Raw genomic sequence first — 21,578 nt, 5'->3', positions numbered from 1 at the left:
TGAAAATTTTTTCGACCAACGGGACTCGAACCGGCTAACCTCGGTGTTAGACCGTTTTAGACTTCAGCGCCTTAACGATCATGGCCACCAGGCGGGCTAAACCAAACCTGGAGGGTAAAGTCACTAAATAAAATTTAGAAACTAGTATTGAAAGTTTAGTTCAATGTTATGTATAAACGTGCATACGCTGAACAATAATGGAATTAGATAGACCTACCACATTCATAAACGGAGAGAGTTGATTATTCTGTCTCAAATTCTTAAATCATTGAACTACGAAATAAACAACAGTGAGTTTCTCTGTAGCTGAGTTATTGTTCAATCATTTGAAAGCCTTCAGGATGGAATACAGTTGCGTAGACTTCTGTTGCGGTTACATATTCGAGGACAGATAGGATACGAATGAGGAGACAGACTCATTCCCTTTAAGCTGGGAACCAGAGGCAATTAACCAGTTAAAATGGATTTGTGACAAGCACTCGTGCTGACCTAGATTGAGTGTCGTGAAACAGTTGAGCTTCATAAAGGGAAGAATATACTGAACCTTCCACGACTACAAAAGGCAAAATATAATTCTCGTCAGCTTACATAAAATTAGACTAAACAGATATTTGAGCAGATATATGAATTGCCAGTTGTTTCTTGTATTTTTTGTTCCAAAGTTGTCTTGCGAGGCAATGCTTAACAAATAGGTCTATGTGTGGAAGTATAGGCCTAACCCGGATGATTGAAGTCTGCATGCAAAAGAAAAGTCATTAAATGATGCAATAAAAATATGGATATTTTGGTATCGTTGGAATTTTCTCGTTTTTCTGCATCATTATACAACCTCAAAAGAGCAGTCACATATATTTTTATTCCATAAGGAAAAACCAGTCACTGCCTTTGAAAGATTTTCGATATCTACAACGATAGAAAGCAGTAAGTAGAACTTGCACTGTAAGAAAGCAGTATCTACAAAAGTAGTTCTTGCCAAGGTTGTACTTTCATACCGCGCTAAAAATTATTATTATTTTTCATTATTATTAAGAATTATTAATTATCAATTAATAATACATATATGTAATAATAATAATAATAATAATAATAATAATAATAATAATAATAATAATAATAATAATAATAATAATAATAATAATAATAATAATAACAATGACGTGCGGCTTCCGGAGAGGCCTGGTGCAGGCCTTTCGAGTTGACGCTGCAAGGACGACCTGCGCGTATATAAGGATGAAACCCTACCTGTGATGAATTCTAATGCCAAAGAAGCCACACACACCCAGCCCCCGAACCGCTGGAATTAACCAATGAAGTTTATAATTCCCGCCCCAACTGGAAATCGAACCCGGGACCCTCTTGACCAAAGACCAGCACACTAACCATTTAGCCATTGAGTTCGACAACTCAAGAATGATAGAAGGCTAATGCCCAGAAACGAATTATTATTCCGGGAAAACATATCTGAATGTGATTAAAAATGTATTACTTGACTACAAGTTGGACTTCTTTGAACACTCTTATGAAGTAATTAATAGAGGCACCATGCAGTATTCGCCGGACCTAAGGCGTAGGGTTAGTCTGCATGCGTCTTACCTGGAGGACCCGGTTTCGATTCCCGGCCAGGTGAGGGATTTTTACCTAGGTCTATGGGCTGGTTTGATCTCCATCATGATGACCACAAGTCACCTCGTAATTTGGAGGTCTGTTGCCTAGTTGTACTTCCTCTTAAAACTATCATCCCCACCACAACCACCTCGTAATTTGCAGGCTTTCCGACTGAGCAGCGGTCGCTTGGTAGGCCATCGCCCTTCGGGACTGTTGAATCATGTAGTTTTTGTGTTGTAAACTGTATTTACTGCGTAATATTTGTTGTGTACTTTACTTCAAACTAGATTGTGCTTCATTCTGAAAATGTTCAATTCTTGTAATAAAACACAAACTAAGATCAACTTATTTTAATTTACTACGTTTTAATTAGAGTACAAAGAGAAAATGCAGCATAAACCTTAATCAACGAAAATGGACATTACTTTCCACTTAATGCTCTGGCAATCAAAGGCAAAATCCACATAAATTTTTAAAACTGGCAATGTCGCCCATAATTCGATAATTGGAAAAAACAAATCTGACACCAGAAATACATTTCGCTGCTTCTTTTGTAGTTAATGTATTAATTTCAATGCCATCCGTAAAGTAAATGCAATGAGAAACTGCTTAAAATTTGATCTACATTTTTGTCGGTTTGCAAGTTCATGTAGTTTGTTACCAACAAGGAACCTACTAGAGTGTTGTCACAAGTTCAATATCTAGTTAGGACCATTCGAAACTGTTAGTAGTAACAATGATGTCAACATACTATTATCTAACAATGTATAATTTTGTGGGTGTTAGGTCTTAAAGTACTTGTTATATGCCGACACTTTCCGGAACTGCAAACAGGTTCAGTGTTAAAACAATCACGAATATTTCAGTTGCAACTGTCACTCCATAGTAAGTAGCCTCAAGGTATGGAAACATTGTTAGAAAATAATGTAGTTATTTCCAGGGCCGCAAGAGACGTGGAAAAAGATGTTGAAGAGTTAAGTATGGAGGATAGCCGTGATCTATTCATTATATAGCCGTCTCAATTTTTAAATTTATTTGGTGTTTAGCAAATTCTATTACCTAACGAATGATTCTTGGCATAAAATGTTTCTCTTTACAAATTGCACAAGTTGCATAAAGAATTATTTTATGATCATTATGTATGGCATGTTCTGCCACCGCAGACTTCTCTGGCTGGCAAGGACGTATGTGCCTGCGATGTTCCATTACTTTCGTTGCTACATTCCTACATGTTTGGCCAACATAAACGGATCCACAGGAGCAAGGAGTCTTATATATTCCAGCAGAGTTTGATCCAGTGGGATATGTGACAGATCGCAGGCAATCTCTCGAGGATTTTCTCTCCTTTTTACGTAACATTTTAAAATTACTACATTGTGCAGTCCGCCTCTGTGGGTTAGTGGCTGGTGTGATTAGCTGCTAGCCTCGGAGGTCAGGGTTCAATTCCCGGCTCTACCAGGAAATTTGAAAAATGGTGCGAAGGCTGGAATGGGGTGCACTCAGCCTCGGGAAGTCAATTGAGTAGAGGTGGGTTCGATTCACTCCTCAGCCATCCTGGAAGTGATTTTCCGTGGTTTCCCACTTCTCCTACAGGCAAATGCCTGGATGGTACCTAACTTAAGGCCACGGCCACTTCCTTCCATTTTCCTTGTCTATCCAATCCAATCTTCCCATCCCCCCAGGAAACCCGTGTTCAGCATAGCAGGCGAGGCCGCCTGGGCGAGGTACTAGTCACCCTCCCCAGTTGTATCCCTAGACCCGATGCCTCCTGCTCCAAGAGACTGCCTTTGAGGAGGTAGAGGTGGGATCCCTCGCTGTGTCCGCGGGAGAAACCAAACCTGTAGGATAAAATGATTAAGAGGAAGAAGAAGAAGACTAATTTGCACAAAAAAATCTATATATATATATAAAATAAGAGTTTTGTCTGTACATTGCTCAGAATTTGAAAAGAATGGTATCTCTGTATCGCTCATGTCCATCGTAACAAGGAAATACACTTTTTACTTTTCCGTAATGTCTGTCTGTCTGTCTGTCTGTCTGTCTGTCTGTCTGTCTGTCTGTCTGTCTGTCTGTCTGTCTGTCTGTCTGTCTGTCTGTCTGTCTGTCTGTCTGTCTGTCTGTACACGCATCACGAGAAAACGGATGAAGAGAACTTAATCAAAATCGGTATGAGAAGTTGGAAGATGAGCCACAACAATCTCGGCTATAAATCATTTTACTCACGCTGAGTGAAATGGTAGTTTAGCGGAATACCTAAATTAGTGGTCCTATCGATAAATACTACATAACAAAAGTTATATAGAATTCCGATTATTAATGTCATACATTATTACCGTACCGGGTTTGATAAAACAGATATTAATGAATTTGCATTTTCGTGGCTAAGTCCACATCAACGCCGAGCCACGAGAGAATTGGTTAACAGAATTGAATGAAAGTCAGTATATAGAGTCGGGGAAGAAGAAGAAACTACAGTATAAGTTATAAACAATTTTATTCATCCGGGATGAAATTGTAGTTTAGGGGAAGGCGTTTTAAATTTAATTTTTAAATACTGTACCTATGTGATTGGTCCTATCCAAAAGTACTGTATAACAAAAGTTATAGAGAATACAATTTTCGACCATTTATGTTTTGTTCAGTTTTACGGTATCGTACTATCATAAGAGTGGTATTTCAGAGTCGGAAGAAAACTAAATGTGAAGAAGGCCTACAATATTGAAAACGCATAACATTGATCAATAATAACATTACTTTGACCAATGTTTTTATGATGTTCTTTCTCTCTTTTGCTGCCGCTCAACTCATATAGATGGGATTATTGCTGCGCATCGAGTATAACAGCCTGACTGAATATTGGCGTAAAATAGCTGGGGAGTTAGAAAACTTTCTTCTCTAGCATGCCATTCCTCTGGTTCATACATTATTTGATACTGCCGGTACGTAACAGACTGGTTCATCATAGTATTCCAGCTATTTGGTCCCTACTCTGACACACTGTTTTGAGTGAGCAGTGTGTACACTTAAGGCAGAGCCTCAGTAATAGTAGTATGACCTGGTCTAGAATTACAATATAGGCCTATTCCAAATTATAGCACCACAATTCACTAAATAAATAAACATTCAACCCTGAAAAGGGCCGTTTCTTAAGAAAAGCTTCTTTCACCCCACTTTTATTAAATTCTACATTCATTATATTCCAAATTAGCAGTGAAGAGGGAGTTTCTCTTCTGGCTTGGTGAATTTGCCTCCAAGTCAGATAGAGTTTCCGCCGCCTGTGTAGTGAACTGAGATTTTCGATTCATCGGGCACTCCTAAGAAACAGTTTCGTAAAAGGGGATAGTTTTGCCCTGGGAGTCTCCACTATTTGACACACGCACCCAGCTGAAATAGGACGAACAGTGTTCACAGATCAGGGCTGTCTACGGCTAGGTCATTCCATCTCTGGACCTTAGGACTGTTATATCGGCAGCGTAGTACTGTTCAATAAAAGTGAGATAGTGTGAGGTTTTCCATTTGATCGAGTATTTCATATGAAAGCATTTCTTTTAAAAGCGCCATTCCTACTGACGTCATTGTAATGACCTATGTTCATTTCAGTTCGGAAAACTACTAAGACAGTCTTTCTGAGGATTTTAAAGGGAAGTTGGAGATTGAGAGTCTGCCATTATAATTAAAACTCCCCAACTTGATTATGACTGATGGTAGGCAATGGGACCTACCATTACGATGACAAGTCTCTAACCCAGTCTTCATATGAAAACAGACGTTTAATGACTTCCCCGTCGCATTTCTAAGGTAACGTTAAGTCCTATGCAATGCTTACAACGTGTACAGTACTTAAGCTAGAATTCTGTATACAATGTAGAATTCCGTAGGTAAGCCCGGGTATATCAGCTAGTTATAAAATAAACCGGTATCAAAGTTTCTTGTTGTTTCAAATTGCATTTTGCGGTAGAAATTTCTCATAATAACTCTAGTGGCCATCCCTTGTACAGCCCATCGCATATACGTTGACTACCGAGTTAGCACACCGTGCGGTTGGGGTCGCTCAGCTGTGAGCTTACATTCGGAAGATAGTGGGTTCGAAGGTAGTTTTCAGGGGTTTCTAATGTTAACAACAGGCAAATGCTGGGGCTGTACCTTAATTAAGGCCGCAGCTGCTATCTTACCAATCCTAGTCTTTCCTCATTTCTCCTCCACCGAAAATCTTCAATGTCTTATTGCAGTGCGACGGTAAACATGTAGCTTATATACAAACTCTATTACTTTTTCCTGATATCTACTGAAAGTGATTTCTTTGAAAATATGTTGACCAGGGAATGATGAGCTATTTCAAAATATTTAACTAAGATGTGACCTTCTCTCTTTTACAGGTAAGCAGTTCAGGCGTTAGAAAATGGAAATTACATTTTTCATATTCCTGTGCATCCTCGTTGAATTCGACAGGAAATGGTATCGTACAGTTTCTTTAATTATTTAATTATTTAGAGAGGAATATGTTCAAGGTGAAGCTAAAAAATTCATGGACTGCGTGCAAACCATTAGTGTAAATCTGACGGAAAATAATCATTCTTATGTCAATAATTGAAGACTTCCTCGGAATAAGGACGTAATCATCAATTTTTGAAAAAAATAGATTTCATTGGAAATAGTGTGTATCATCACGCCTCTACGCTACGGTTTTATCTTATGTCTTACATTTGAACTTCAGTCTTCATTACAGCCAGCTGAACTTAGTAGGCCTACTCTGTGGTGTACACAGTGCTTGTGTTGGCCCATCATCTCGTGTAATATATCAGTTAAATAATTTAAATAAAGATCATAAGCAAAATCACATCTGCGTTTTGAAATATTTTCTTGACATTGTTTGTTATTGTTTTTGTTTTTATTATTACACTAATATTTTTGCAACCATTTTTGCTCCTAGTGCAAGTACAAGATTTATTTTCTGTTACATACGAATGTAAGACACACTTGTAGATTATTTTCCATTATATCACTTAAGTTATAACAATATAATATCGTTTTTAATAGATTAACTCATTTGTGCACTTTCATATTCAATTGGTGAAATAAGTGTATTCCATGAAATGCACCCCAAGTATAACTTTTCTCTCGCCTGAAAAACTACTGATTTGTTCCGTACATCCTTATTCCGGAGAGGTCTTCAATGAACTCATTAACCACCATGACTATCATTTGGGCGTTTTATTGCTGGATACATTTTGAAGCATTCCTTAGATTGCAGTATTTGATTCTTTCTGCCCCTTGTTGTTCAGATGTTGTTCAACCTGCTGTTTTATAGGATTGTTGATTTTTAAAAATATAATAATGGACAGTATTTGAAGTTGCAGGAAAAACATAGATTTTAAAGTTCTACTTATCTCTGTGTAGCTAAAGTGGTGTAAGTATGCCATCTATAACTCAAGGGTATAATTTTGTTTTTTACATATTATAGATTACACCTAGTAGCATTTCGTTTGCTATTGTTGTTTTCAGGTAGTTTACAATTGATCAGCATTTGGTAGTCATGACATTTTACGGTTACTTTCCCATCAACTTGATGTAGACACATACAATGGACGCCAGGTTTGTTTGAGACACACCACTTTTCAAAGAAAGGAACAGGCATAACTTTGAAGAAATAATATTTAAAATTATTTTATTTCCCAACCCACGTATTCAGTATATCACGGCGTGTTTATCGCATATCTGGTTGTAGATTATACACAGAATATATTTTTAAACAAGAGGAAATTGCGTATTAATATTTTGTATGATTTTAGTATATATGCATTTCATTTAATGTACATGAATGAGTATAACTAAATTAAAACAAGTGAAATGGAACGATATTAAAATGTTTGTTTTATATCAGTTGGTACTTACATCCTATTCCGCATACGCATGAGTATAGCTCATTAAGTTCAAAATAGGTGTTAGGCTACGCTGCAGGTGATGGATTCCTGCTTGGCGATGGGATAGTTATCACTGATGTATTACAGCAAACATCATATTGTTCTAAATAAATGTGATATTTTGACAAAAATTCGTATTTCAATTTACGAGTCTATAAATATTTTTCTCAGTTATTTTGAAGTCTCGGATAAAGTTAGAAACACTCCACTTGGATGATTGTGTACTGACCAGAATTAGATGAAACACAGTCTTTTAAAAGGGCAATCCATTCGTAATGATTTTCTCATTTCTTATAGTATTTATTTACATAGAGTTATCCATTCGTTTTAAACGGACGTTTTTCACGCTTCTGGTTGAGTGAGTAATGGAATTCCTATATTTGTTTAGATCTTACTGAGACTTGAATAATAATTAAAATAACGCATCACTGCTATTGTATTGCGTTAATAATTCCCAGTTCTCACAATATTTCGTCTACAAAAATGAAGGAACTGAACGAACGGTCGCTTGTTTTGCTAAAATATTGAAGCATGTGTATTATACTAATAACGCTTAATATTGGGTATATTTACGTGAAAGAAGATAATATTTTTGATATATTTTTTATATATTTTTATATATTTTGTAAACGTACCATGAAATTTTAAAGTGACATAAAAGTCTTCTCTCCCACTTCAACTTGAAAAACGTTTGACAAAATACCTGCTTATAGCTGGACAATGACAATTATACACCGAATCTTGTCTATTTTATATTCTTTCGGTTTTAAACATTTCTTCACTTCCTCAATACTTAGTGTCAAATAGTTCTTGTTAAAATATGATTGAGATGACGCAGGCGTAAATAACATAACGGTATTTTATTCCACATGAGGGCGTAATTCTGGATCGTTATAGAAGGCCTTTGAAACTCTGCATAAAATTGTGAAAAGGAAGATTTGAGGAGAGACGTATTTGATTGGGCTGATAACTAGAACTATCCATCTTGTATCACTTTCATATGGATTATGGTGCTTTATTTAATAAAATTATTAAATGCGGAGAAAGGTTAATTTGGTCCTGAAAATTAGAATATCCGACGTACTATCGCTGCAGAGCCAAATCCGCGAATGTGACAACGCCCTTCCTATCCATTATTGCTCTTAAGACTGCTCATGCCTCCCAGCCACATATGATTAAGCAGTCCATCAGAACAATTTTCGCTGAGTTCATTTTCCTACGGTAATATATAGAGGAAAATGAACCTTACCGTTTCGTATTGTAGGAATGAATATTTCCATGACGTACTTATGAACACCCAGAGTATGATGCATTTCAGGTTTATTTTCCTTTACACATTAGCATTGGAAGATGAACAGAACGAAAATTATGGTGATGGACTGCAAATCGTCATGGAGCTCCAAAATACCACTATGTGACAATGTTGTGGGAAGATATACAGACCCGCAACACATTTATCACTTAGAAAATTCGTTGGTATAGCTGTCCATGCAATACTGAACTTTAGATAACAGAACATTTTCGGTCAGAGTTCTAAGATTAAATATTATCACATAGCCTAGGCGGAACGACGATATCCATATTTGCTTGGAAAGCGTGACCGGTCTTTAGGGAAACAGTGGATAGAAAAAGCATTATCACATTCGCAGTTTTTGCACGGTAGTGGCGATATATATACTTGTGATCCTCATTGTGCTCAGACTGCCAATACTAAAGTACCCTACGATGGTCAGAAAACCAAAAGATCTCTCCAAAGTATGCCTAAAATGTGTAGACGTAAAAATGTCCTTTAAATTTAAATGCCGGTTTGAAAAGTTGAGTTAGATTAAAATAGGGAAGATTTCTGAAACATTACATACAAGCCACCAGGTGTACAGCCTAGTAACATATATTCGTACATAGGGCAAGAGTTTACGCATCCGCAAATATATGAACGACTTTCGGAAATACTCACATTCTTGACATGGGATGGACACACGTACGGGTTAACCAATTTCAGTGTTACTAACATCACTTTCTTCACAATCTAGAAAATATATAAGAACCCTTTTCTTAGAGTTATGCTAATATTTACAGATTTATTCACATTCTGGTAAAATTCATTATCATATACTAAAGGCAATCCCTTGTTGCTGTAGTCACGTCTGATGATCTTCTGCTAGCCACTTCATGTTGCTGTATGAAAATCATGCCAGTTCACCGACGGAGTATCTGATGTATGACATATTCGGTCGTCCCCAGGGTGTCATTACCAGTATTTTACCTTCAATGATGGTTCTGGAGAAGAGAGTCAAGTTCATGTACGTGTCAATAAGGAACTTTATTTTCCTCTTTATCTTTTCTTCTTCATCTTTTTATACTTAGAGATTAGTTGGAAAAAGTTAAGTAGCGAAAAATGAATGATGAAAACACAGTGAGTAAGTTAATTTACAAAATAAAATTCATATAAATGACTGGATGAATAAACACAATACAGAAACAAAGGCAGATATATTCAATACAGGGAGTAGAAAGGATAAAAAGACCAGAAATGAATAAAATATAAATGTTACAGCTCAAAACCAGCGCTTCTCAGGCCATGCTGTTACATCCAACAAGCGATAAGGTTGGGTAATCTAATTTTTAAAGTAGTTCGAATTCGAATACGATCGTTTCATTATTACTCCTTTCTGGTATAAAACAACGCTCTCACGCGTCCAAAATTGTATTATTCACCCGTACAGTAATTTCGTTTATTACTGGGTTTCATCTTATCTTGGATTGGACTTCGTCAAGTGGTAACATAACTCAAAGGAATGCACAAAGCGATTCTTGGCAGAAATGTTAAGATCTGAGAGTGAGAAACACCACCATTGATATGCTATGACAACTGTCAGATGAAATTGCAAGAAAAATATTGGAGTAATTTGACGATATCGAGGCATTTGGTAAATTTACACACGCGGAAATGACAACTAGGAGAAAGGGTAGGTCATGGCAATGCCAGAGATTCGCCAGTTAACAATGTGGAACGGAACTCACTCAACATGGACAGGAAGAAACGTGCGCGCGAAGATAACATCCGGTTACGTACCAGTGCAGGTATTAGATACAGTAGTTAGCCAGCAGATGTAAGTATCGATAAGAGTTTCAGTAATAAGTCGCTCGACATCGACACCTGTATTGACACGATGTACTGACGTTAAAATGACTTACATGCATCATCTTAAATGATCCTACTTAATTTTTTAAGAAGCCTAAACGTTTGTGGATATCAGAAATCCTCTTCCATAAGACAGAACATCGTTTTAGTGCGAGTGTGATTGAAGTTAGCTTTAAGTACCATCTCTTTCAGGGTGTTTGCGGATAGATGTGTTTTATCCCTCTCCACTCATAAATTAATATAATCGTTTCGTAGGAGTATAAATTCCAGACAAACAGAAAAAATAAGAGTCCAGTGTTTTAAGAATATATTAGTGTTAATTTTAATGACTGAAGTGGGAAACAATATCCGCCCAGCAGTGGTCAGCTGATTTGTTGTCAGATCTCCAAGTTGGCCAGTTACTTTGCTGGCACATACTGTTTGACGCGTACGTACTTGTCGTACAGAGCACTTTTATCAATTTCAACCGAAGAAATTATTTTCTTACAAATTATGTTGTGTTCTCAATCTCTTTTCAATTTGGTATCTCATTCATTCTTACCGAAATGAATTAGTTGATATTTTTAACAGATGGCACCCATTTCCGTAGATACTCAGCAAAAATCTGGTAGAAAGTCCGGACATACTTCCGAAATACTGTTAATTCAGAATAAAAGCTCTCTTTCTACGTTTTCTCTAATAGTTCTAGCAGCTGATGTAATAGAACAATCCTACTCCTTTGAAGTCATGTTCGTCTTAAAATCATACAAGATATTTATTCAAAAGTTGTAACAACATGGTCCTTCATCCTTTGCACATTTAACTGAAAGTTAATCCTTCATTGTGGACAATGTAGGGCCAAGCTTCTCCCAAAATTCTTTCTGAGAAGAATTTTATGACACGTGGGCACTCATCCTTGGGTTCTATATAATATTTTAGAGGCAAGAACGTACGAAGAAGCTGTTAAGTAGGAGCCAGTCCTACTGTACCCGAATATCTGCTTATACTCCTTATCTACACATTCATACAATGCTGTAAGACTTAAAATCATAGTTGAGTAAAAAATGGAAATAGGAATATATTTTGAGATAATTCCTCCTACATCAATTAGGATGACATCAGAAGCTGTCTGAATCGTGTTTTGAGTAATATGAGTATGAAAACCTACTTCTGCTGATAATTTCCCCAAATTCTCTTTTGTATTCGTGAACACATATTTGACACCTTTCCTAGACAACCACCTCAAATTACAGTTTGTGTTCGTTCTATGTTCAAATTTTCCAGACATTCAATTAAGAATGTAGAAAAAGTTTGTGCAGTAATGATTTCATTTCTAGTAATTTAACAGAAATTGTTTCAGTAGGAGTAAAATATCTGACTAATATGCAAAATATATTAATATCCTTATAGTTTGAAGCGTCTGTCATTACTGAGCTGAAATTAGTTTGTATTATGTCAGATTATAATTGATTAATCACAAATAGTCTTAAAACATTGAACATAACTACCTCCGTATCCGTGGCGTCTCATTTTCTCACAAGCAAATGTCGGGGTTAAACTTAACTAAGGCATCGTCACCATAAGACGTAGAACCAATTATAAAAAAGAAACTAGTTCGGGTTTCGCTCAGCCACATAAAAATTAGATTCGAAGTACAGTCTGAGGATTTAAAGAGGATTTCTGGTTCTATTTATTAATTTGTTGTGAACATAACAGGTCATGAGTCCCAGTTACAACGTTCACGACAATAACTGTCACTTAGACATTAGACATTACGCATGATGTTCTTGAAATTACTTCCAGTGACACACGTCAAATTAAAACAAAACATGAAGTATAATAAAATTAATATTACATTATAGTATTAATTAATACTTATTATTATTTAAATCATTATTGGAACAGCATATTTCTCTTGGTATCTAAGAAATCTAAAAATGTAGCTCACAATGTTCACACTGATTTTTCTTTTTCTTTTTTAATTATTTCATAGTCTATTAAATTACATTAAGAAGTATAGTGTTACATGACAAAGTGAATATATTTTCTGTCATACTAAGACTATCATTCTAGGGATGAATATTATTCTAAAGTCTCATTACTCTGATAATTGGGGAGTTCTTATGAATTTCAGTTTTAGGCTTTGAAAAAGCGAAGATATTTCTAGGCCGATTCAGTTTCTGGGGTGCATAGTAAGAGAATCACTGCAATATATTTGGGTCATCACTTTTATAATTATTTTATGCAGGAAAGTGAAATATTTTCGACTTTGTATTTGGCACAAGATATTCAAATAACGTTCCTTCAGTATACTTGAATAATTTATGAATGTTAGGTAATATCGTGTGATTTTATGTCGTGATTTGTGTGGTAAAGATTAGTTCGTAGTGATGCTGCTAATTTAATCATTTCTTTGTCATAATGATTCGTTTTTAAAAGTGTATTAAGTGTAGAAATACACACTTGTACAAACTGCATATTTGTGTTTCTCGCTATCTACTCTAAATGATGCGTAATGTCAGATCTGCCACAGCAACAACGAACATCAGAACCTGAGAAAATGTGCAGTACACTTCCATTTCGAGGATGCCATGGTTTTAACGTTGAAAGCGTTTCTTTCCAGACAAAGTCCACTTACGCTAAATTAAGCAATTTCCTCAATTGTAGCGAAAGTTGAAGGACTAAAGGGCCAGGAAAGGTTTCAAATTGTGATTCATGAACAGCTCTATCAAAATAGAAGAACAAATTTCGAAAATAAAGTTTCCAACAGAATTGAATTCCGGAAAAGTTCTAAAATCGCTTGATTTTCTACTCCTTTCCTTTTTGATTAAAATCGTAGCGAAGTTGACTTACTTACATATTTCTTTATGTGATGTTTCCTTGGTTCAACACCCTCAGGTAGTTTTTGATTTTTGAAAAATATTCACACCGAATGTAGTTATAAGGGCTTAAGTGAAACTCTGCATTGACTCACATTAGCGCTCGTAGTGGTGCTTAAGTGAAACTCTGCATTGACTCACATTAGCGCTCGTAGTGGTGCTTAAGTGAAACTCTGCATTGACTCACATTAGTGCTCGTAGTGGTGCTTAAGTGAAACTCTGCATTGACTCACATTAGCGCTCGTAGTGGTGCTTAAGTGAGACAATGATTTAACTCACATTAGCGCTCGTAGTGGTGCTTAAGTGGAACTCTGCATTGACTCACATTAGCGCTCCTAGTGGTGCTTAAGTGAAACTCTGCATTGACTCACATTAGCGCTCGTAGTGGTGCTTAAGTGAAACTCTGCATTGACTCACATTAGCGCTCGTAGTGGTGCTTAAGTGAGACAATGAATTAACTCACATTAGCGCTCGTATTGGTGCTTCAGTGAAACTCTGCATTGACTCACATTAGCGCTCGTAGTGGTGCTTAAGTGAGACAATGAATTAACTCACATTAGCGCTCGTAGTGGTGCTTAAGTGAGACAATGAATTAACTCACATTAGCGCTCGTAGCGGTGCTTAAGTGAAACTCTGCATTGACTCACATTAGCGCTCGTAGTTGTGCTTAAGTGAAACTCTGCATTGATTTACATTAGCGCTCATAGTGGTGCTTAAGTGAGACAATGCATTAACTCACATTAGTGCTCGTAGTGGTGCTTAAGTGAAACTCTGCATTGACTCACATTAGCGCTCGTAGTGGTGCTTAAGTGAGACAATGCATTAACTCGCATTAGCGCTCGTAGTGGTGCTTAAGTGAAACTCTGTATTGTCTCACATTAGCGCTCGTAGTGGTGCTTAAGTGAGACAATGCATTAACTCACATTAGCGCTCGTAGTGGTGCTTCAGTGACACAATTCATTGACTCACATTAGCGCTCGTAGAGGTGCTTAAGTGAAACTCTGCAATGACTCACATTAGCGTTCGTAGTGGTGCTTAAGTGAAACTCTGCATTGACTCACATTAGCGTTCGTAGTGGTGCTTAAGTGAAACTCTGCATTGACTCACATTAGCGCTCGTGGTGGCAGAAAAAGGCAAACTGCTAATATAATAGACCGGATAACGATGATTAAGAAAAGAATTACAATGTATAGAAATAAATAAAGAATTTATTCTCAGATACTGTTTATATTTTATTTACCTAACATTCGTACCTCATATCCTTAGGGCATTTTCAACACTGAGTTGCTTGCCTGAAGGGCTAGAACTGTGGATTTTTATGTTATAACTAACACGCTTTACAAATCAACGGAAGTCCAATCTGCTGACTGAAGCATGATTCACTACGTCGATTTCTAGGAAATAATGGAACATAAAACCACCCGACACAAAATCAACTATTGCAAATGCAGTGCCGTTCCTTTTAAGGTTGGAAACACGTGCAGCAACTCAATATTTTACCCATATTTTGCCGTATCATCAAAGTCTCGGTGCCAGATATCGAGTTGCAAGTTACACGTGTACATTTTTTATCACAAATAATGACATACGACACCTCATACTGCTGTAGCCTGGTATATAAGTTACACAAAGAGCGACGGTGCAGTGTTCAGCGAACAGAAGTATATTTATTACAGTGATTCCGAGCAAGGAGACAATAAAAAAGATAACAAGAAATAACGTGTGAAAAATGTTTAATATTATGGCAAAATAGTCGAGTGGGACAGTAAAATGTATGTTATTGAAAATCGTGACAACTGGAGCACCGATTTAGATTTGAAAGAAGTAGGTACTAGGCTGAGAAAAAATCGCGCGAGTACATGTTTTCGCCAAATGGAAGGACGTTTATGTTTTTGTCCTTGGAGGACGAATGACGTAGTACGGATCCCGTGGTTGTCCCCCTCTCGGTATTCTCTTGCAACATGCAGTGCGTACCGATAATGCATCCTTTGACTCAATCCAAAGGAGTGATATAGAGTACCTATACACGAAAGGAAAAATTATTGCATCCACAAAAGGAGGTTATAGCTCATGAATTGTGAGAAAATGAAAGTCAAGATCTGGTAAATACACAGTAATACTGATAGAACTGTAGCCTCCGTGGCTCAGGCGACACTGCACCGGCTTCTCACCACTGAGTTCATATCCCGGTTACTCCAAGTGAGATTTGTGTTGGACAAAGCGGAGACGGGACAGGTTTTTCTTCGGGAACTCCTGTTTTCCCTGTCATTAATTCCAGAAACACTCTGCAATATCATTTCATTTCATCTGTTAGTCATTAATAATTGCTCCAGAGGAGTGTGACAGGCTTCTGAAGCCGGCACAAGTTCTACACTCACCGCAAGACGGGGGCTTCATTTATTCCATCCTGGAAGCAGTTCGTGGATTTTCATTAATCAAATTATTAGATACCCCTGTGGTGTACAGGTAGCGTGCCTAATGCTTTTTCGATGGACCTGAATTCCTTTTCCGGTTATTTAACCCTTAAATGCGCAGCATTGCATATGTGCAAAGGAGAATATACTTGATTGTTATATCTGCTTTATGATTTTACAAGTGTCCATTTACTTCTGCCTTACAGACGAACTCGCTAGTGGTCGCTAGTGTATCAAAAATGAACAACCTTTTACTTTATGAGATTTCTTGCTAATCAGCTGAAGTGGTGTGAACTTTAAGCAGTTAAGGTAAAACAAGTAAAATGTTGTTTACCTCAGACAATTCGTGAGCCACGACATCCTTAAGATTCAGTGTGGCAGTAGCTACAGTAATCGTACAGTTTTGAATATATCGATGTTTAAAACATACAGAACTCTTATAATTTTGACTGATACAAATAAAAATATATTAATTTTGACAAATAATATTTTTAATATTTTTCTGGTAACAGTCTATTATTTTTATAATGAAAAATCGTCATATTTTAAAGAAATATTAAATTGCGCATTCAAGGGTTAAATAATTTCAGTTCTGAAATGTGGTGCAAAACGTGGTTCACTTGATACGAGATTTTCTCAAGCTATTACTTGCAGGATGAAAGCGCACAGTGATGACCTGATGTTCATAGACGAACGCTAGTTGCCATCGTTATAGTGATGTAAGGAAATTCGTGTCACTAATTACAGATATACCCCCAACCCCAAAACATATGCATGTTAAAGAGGACTACTATACCGGCTAAATCTTCGCGTCCTGTCACCTTAGCTGAGCTTATTGAATCTAGTAGTAGCGAATATCTACAGCGACGTAACGAAAAAGACTGAAATCACAACTGAAGATAGTGTGTACATACATACACACATACAGTACACAAGCTTACCGGTCAAAAAATGACTCATCCCAGTGAGCACGCATAAATGGATCGTTAAACCTGTATGGAAGGAGCAGCGAACGAATTCCATGCTCAACCGCATGAGCATTGCTCTACGTGAGCATACGACAGTAGTAATAAGTGAGACATTGATGTTTCAATCAGACAGTAATCGTCAACGTGCATAGATTGAAGGGCGTGACAGAGTGGCAAAAAGGGACAATCGAGTTTAGCCATGGTCATACGGTGCGTGAAGTTGTTTGGTGTTCGCACCGAGCTGTTGAACTGTATACAAGCAATTGTGTACTTCTCGTGGCCACGAAACACGATGTCAGAATTGTGGTCGCAAAAAGATCCTGGCTGAGAAGGACCGGAGACGCGTTTCACGACTTGTGAAACAAAACCGCTTCCAAACCCGACAGGAATTGCTGCAGTCGGTGAATGGAGGTGCATCCCAACCTGTTAGCCAGAGAACATTGTGACTGGAACTGCATGAAATGAACATTTGGAGTAGGTCGCCTCACAAGAGGTCATTGCTCACAAAGGAAAATAAAGTTGCGCGTCTTCAATGGGCTAGAAATCATCGAACATGGACAGTAGAACGTAGTGTGGTCTGAATAATCACGTTTTTGCCTGTATTCCAATGATACATGTCGTACAGTGCACCGGACGCCAAATTAATAATTTCGTCCTGCTTGTGTGCAAGGTCAGGTTCAAGCCAGAGGTGAGCATCTGATGTTTTGGGGGTGTTTTTCGTATCATGGATTGGGCTCGCTAACTGAGGTGACCACTAACATGAACAGCATTGTTATTTTAAAAATTGGGGCGATAAGATGTTGCCTTTCAGTCCACATCTGAACGATGAGTATACTAGAGATCGGGCCAGCTAGAAAGACGTCTGGTCGCGCACGCGCACAATGGACGGTCCAGCGTATCGCATCCCCTCCTAAGAGAGCTCCTGCTATAAGGAGAGTACAGTGCATAAGTTTACATTCAGCTGTCGCGCGCTGCTTTTAAATTTCTCGTTCTGTAGTAACTGTGGTTAGTGGTGGTGTTCGTTAGACCTATCTGTGATAGTAAGGAAGGCGTTAAAATTAGCCTGCACCGTAAGATGCTAAAGTGTGAGACTCGTGTAGCATTCTCGAACGTTACAGACTCTATGGGAAGAGAGGCAACGGAAGATAAGTTCGTGATAGATTGTAAGGAAGTGCAGGAAAGAGTAGCAGCAGCTGTTGGAGTGTCAGAAAGTTCTCTAGCACGGATTAAGAATGAAAAGCGATGGAATTAGGAAAACCTATGGATAGTCTGTTTGAAACACAAAACGAAAAAAGAATGCTCACAAATAATGTTACTGGACTGGACGACTTTGACGAAGGTGTCGAACTTTATTTTATATACTTGACAAATATTTACCTACTGTTTCAAATATTCGTGCAAAGTTAGAAAAAGGTTTAAAGCTCAAAGGATCCAATACTAGTCTCAAACGAATGCTTCAATCATTAGGATATCGTTGGAAAAATCTAACATTAACAAGCGCATCATAATGGAGAAAGATGACATATAATACAAAAGATTTATTGATTTGAAAAAGAAATGCTCTACACTTTATGGTGTTTATTTTTATGAATTATATTTTGTTTCTGTACCTGAAAACCATTATATCGTTATAATCATATCGTTAACTCACATTCCTTATTTTATAAGGGAGCAAGAGAGATGGGGACAAACGATAATATAGTCTAACCCTGCTTTCTCGCCTTGTGGCAAAAGTTATTATTATTATTATTATTATTATTATTATTATTATTATTATTATTATTATTTCGTTTCACCTTCTTTGGCGTACGTTGAATTAATTATTTCTCTGTGTCTTGTTCTTTTCTTCGCGCCCAGTATTTCTTCATTGATTCTGATCTTTGTTTCTCGTCTTCTGGGATAGTAGATTTCGCTTTTAATGTAGATTTGTCTTGAAACCTTATATTTTCACTTTAGTTATTACTTTAGCTCTTCGATCGAATAGTGAATGGTCTGTAATTTTTAATTCTACTAGGTCTTTTTCAGTTTATTTAAATCAGTTGGGTTTGTTTTGCGGTTACGGAAGAAGTCGAAGATTTGTTTGGTTAATCTATTGGAGTTCATTTTGAGAAGATGACCGTAAAAAATTATCCTCCTTCTTCGCATAGTATTTGAGAGTTTTTTAAATTTTCTTGTAGTGCGTTTCCTACTTGATGCGTATTATCTTTTATTATTATTATCTGTTATTATTATTATTATTATTATTATTATTATTATTATATTATACTTATTTTACATGACGTGGCTCTGGTTATGAAGCCTGCTGCTATACCAAAACATATTCTACACTGTACATCTACAGCGTCGTAAAATTCATTTTACATCAAATTATAATTTAAAACAATTGCTTCGCAAATTGATACACGAAAGATATTTTGACAGCTACTATAATACGAGGTTAAAAATATGTTCTAATTCCTTAAATCTATCTATAATCTGTAACACTTCTAAATAAATTAATTTCGGATAGGTATGTCTGTTTACAGCTGGAACGGAATAACTGAAAATATATGGAGTGTTACATGTCAGTTATAACAAATATTTCGGGTCGACTGTACGTCGCTGCAGCACCGAGCGAGGAGATGTCGGCGTCCTCGCTCCCACACTTCCCCTCACCAGCTGTCTTCCTAGCTGGCCCTATCTCCATTGTTACCCCGATTTATCAAGACAGTAGCAGAGTTCATTGGGCTAGATGCGTATGTGACTGGTTTTATGAAGAGTCCCCCACCGTATTAAATCTTAATTGGTGTGCAAAATCACCTGAAATGAACCTCATTGAAAATCTCTGGGACATGTTCAAACAGCAGGGAAAATGCCGATATCACCATCCACGAAATTTGGTGGCATTGCGCGATCAAATCCTCAGCAAGTGACTCAACCTGGATGCACCCTACCTGTACAACTTTGTGAACTGACCACCGAACGGAATCCAGGCAGGTGACTAACTTTTTGCCCGGTGAGCTTCCTTATATACGTACATTCATACATACATATACATTCATAAATCTTAATTATAGACTCTTAAGCATCTCAGCGTTCACTCAGAATTTACTAACGCCTCCACGATCCTCTGTTTGTAAGTAGGTTCGTGTCCTCGTTCAGTTTCATTCTTCTTGTATTTTAATAATCATAAACTGAGTGTAAACATTCCCTCTACTTATATTACCCTCCGCGATTGACTCCATTCTTCTCCTAGGCGACTCATCCTCCTCCATTTTCCTTAAAAACCCACAACCGCTTCACCTGACGAGTTCGTCTCTAATTTAGCATTAATCACGTCATTCCCAGTATCATCCTGCCCACTTGTTCGTACCAGCGATCATTCATACAACTTTCATTTCTGCTACTTATATGCCGAGTCTGCACAACTTTCACTCCCGTACATCAACGTCAGCAGCGCTGAGAATGGTTTTCCGTTGTTTTCCATTCTCCTGCGCTAAGTCAAATGCCGGACAGATCTTTTAAAGGGCCACGAACGTCCAACACTCACCTTTACCTCATCTCAAATCAGCTCTACAAATCCCCTGGTGTGAGAAAATGCGTTACCCTCTTACAAGACCGCCGTACCCATTCACGCTACGAAATATGAAAGCTTCCTGAAGAAAAATTCTTCACCTGTTCTGATTTACATTATATTAATGTTAGTTTCTACATTAATCACAACTAGAGAATTGTATTTATCTATATAAATAAAATTGTATCTGTTTGTCTGTTTGTCTGTTTGTCTGTTCCACCATCACGTCGAAACGGCTGGATAGATCTCAACCAAACTTCATATTTAGAGTATACTCATCCCGGGGAAGGTTTAGATACGCATATCATTTTAAAATCTTTGAATACACGGGGGGTTTATAAGAAAACCAGAATGGTTTTTCCACCATCACGTCGAAACGGCTGGATAGATCTCAACCAAACTTCATATTTAGAGTATACTCCTCCCGGGGAAGGTTTCGATATGCATATCATTTTAAAATCTTTGAATACACGGGGGGTTTATAGGAAAACCAGAATGGTTTTTCCACCATCACGTCGAAACGGCTGGATAGATCTCAACCAAATTTCATATTTAGAGTATACTCATCCCGGGAAGGTTTCGATATGCATATCAATTTAAAATGTTTGAATACAAGGGGGGTTTATAGGAAAACCAGAATGGTTTTTCCACCATTACGTCGAAACGGCTGGATAGATCTCAACCAAATTTCATATTTAGGAGTATACTCGTCCCGGGGAAGGTTTCGATATGCATATCATTTTAAAATCTTTGAATAGACGGGGGTTTATAGGAAGACAAGAATGGTTTTTCCACCATCACGTCGAAACGGCTCGATAGATCTCAACTAAACTTCGTATTTAGAGTATACTCCTCCCGGGGAAGGTTTTGATATGCATATCATTTTAAAATCTTTGAATACACGGGGGGTTATAGGGAAACCAGAATGGTTTTTCCACCATCACGTCGAAACGGCTGGATAGATCTCAACCAAACTTCATATTTAGAGTATACTCCTCCCGGGGAAGGTTTCGATATGCATATCATTTTAAAATCTTTGAATACACGGGGGGTTTCTAGGAAAACCAGAATGGATTTTCCACCATCACGTCGAAACGGCTGGATAGATCACAACCAA

The sequence above is a fragment of the Anabrus simplex genome, chromosome 5 (assembly GCF_040414725.1).
Source record: "Anabrus simplex isolate iqAnaSimp1 chromosome 5, ASM4041472v1, whole genome shotgun sequence".
NCBI classification, from domain to species: domain Eukaryota; kingdom Metazoa; phylum Arthropoda; class Insecta; order Orthoptera; family Tettigoniidae; genus Anabrus; species Anabrus simplex.
Note: the sequence above shows the minus strand (reverse complement) of the source record.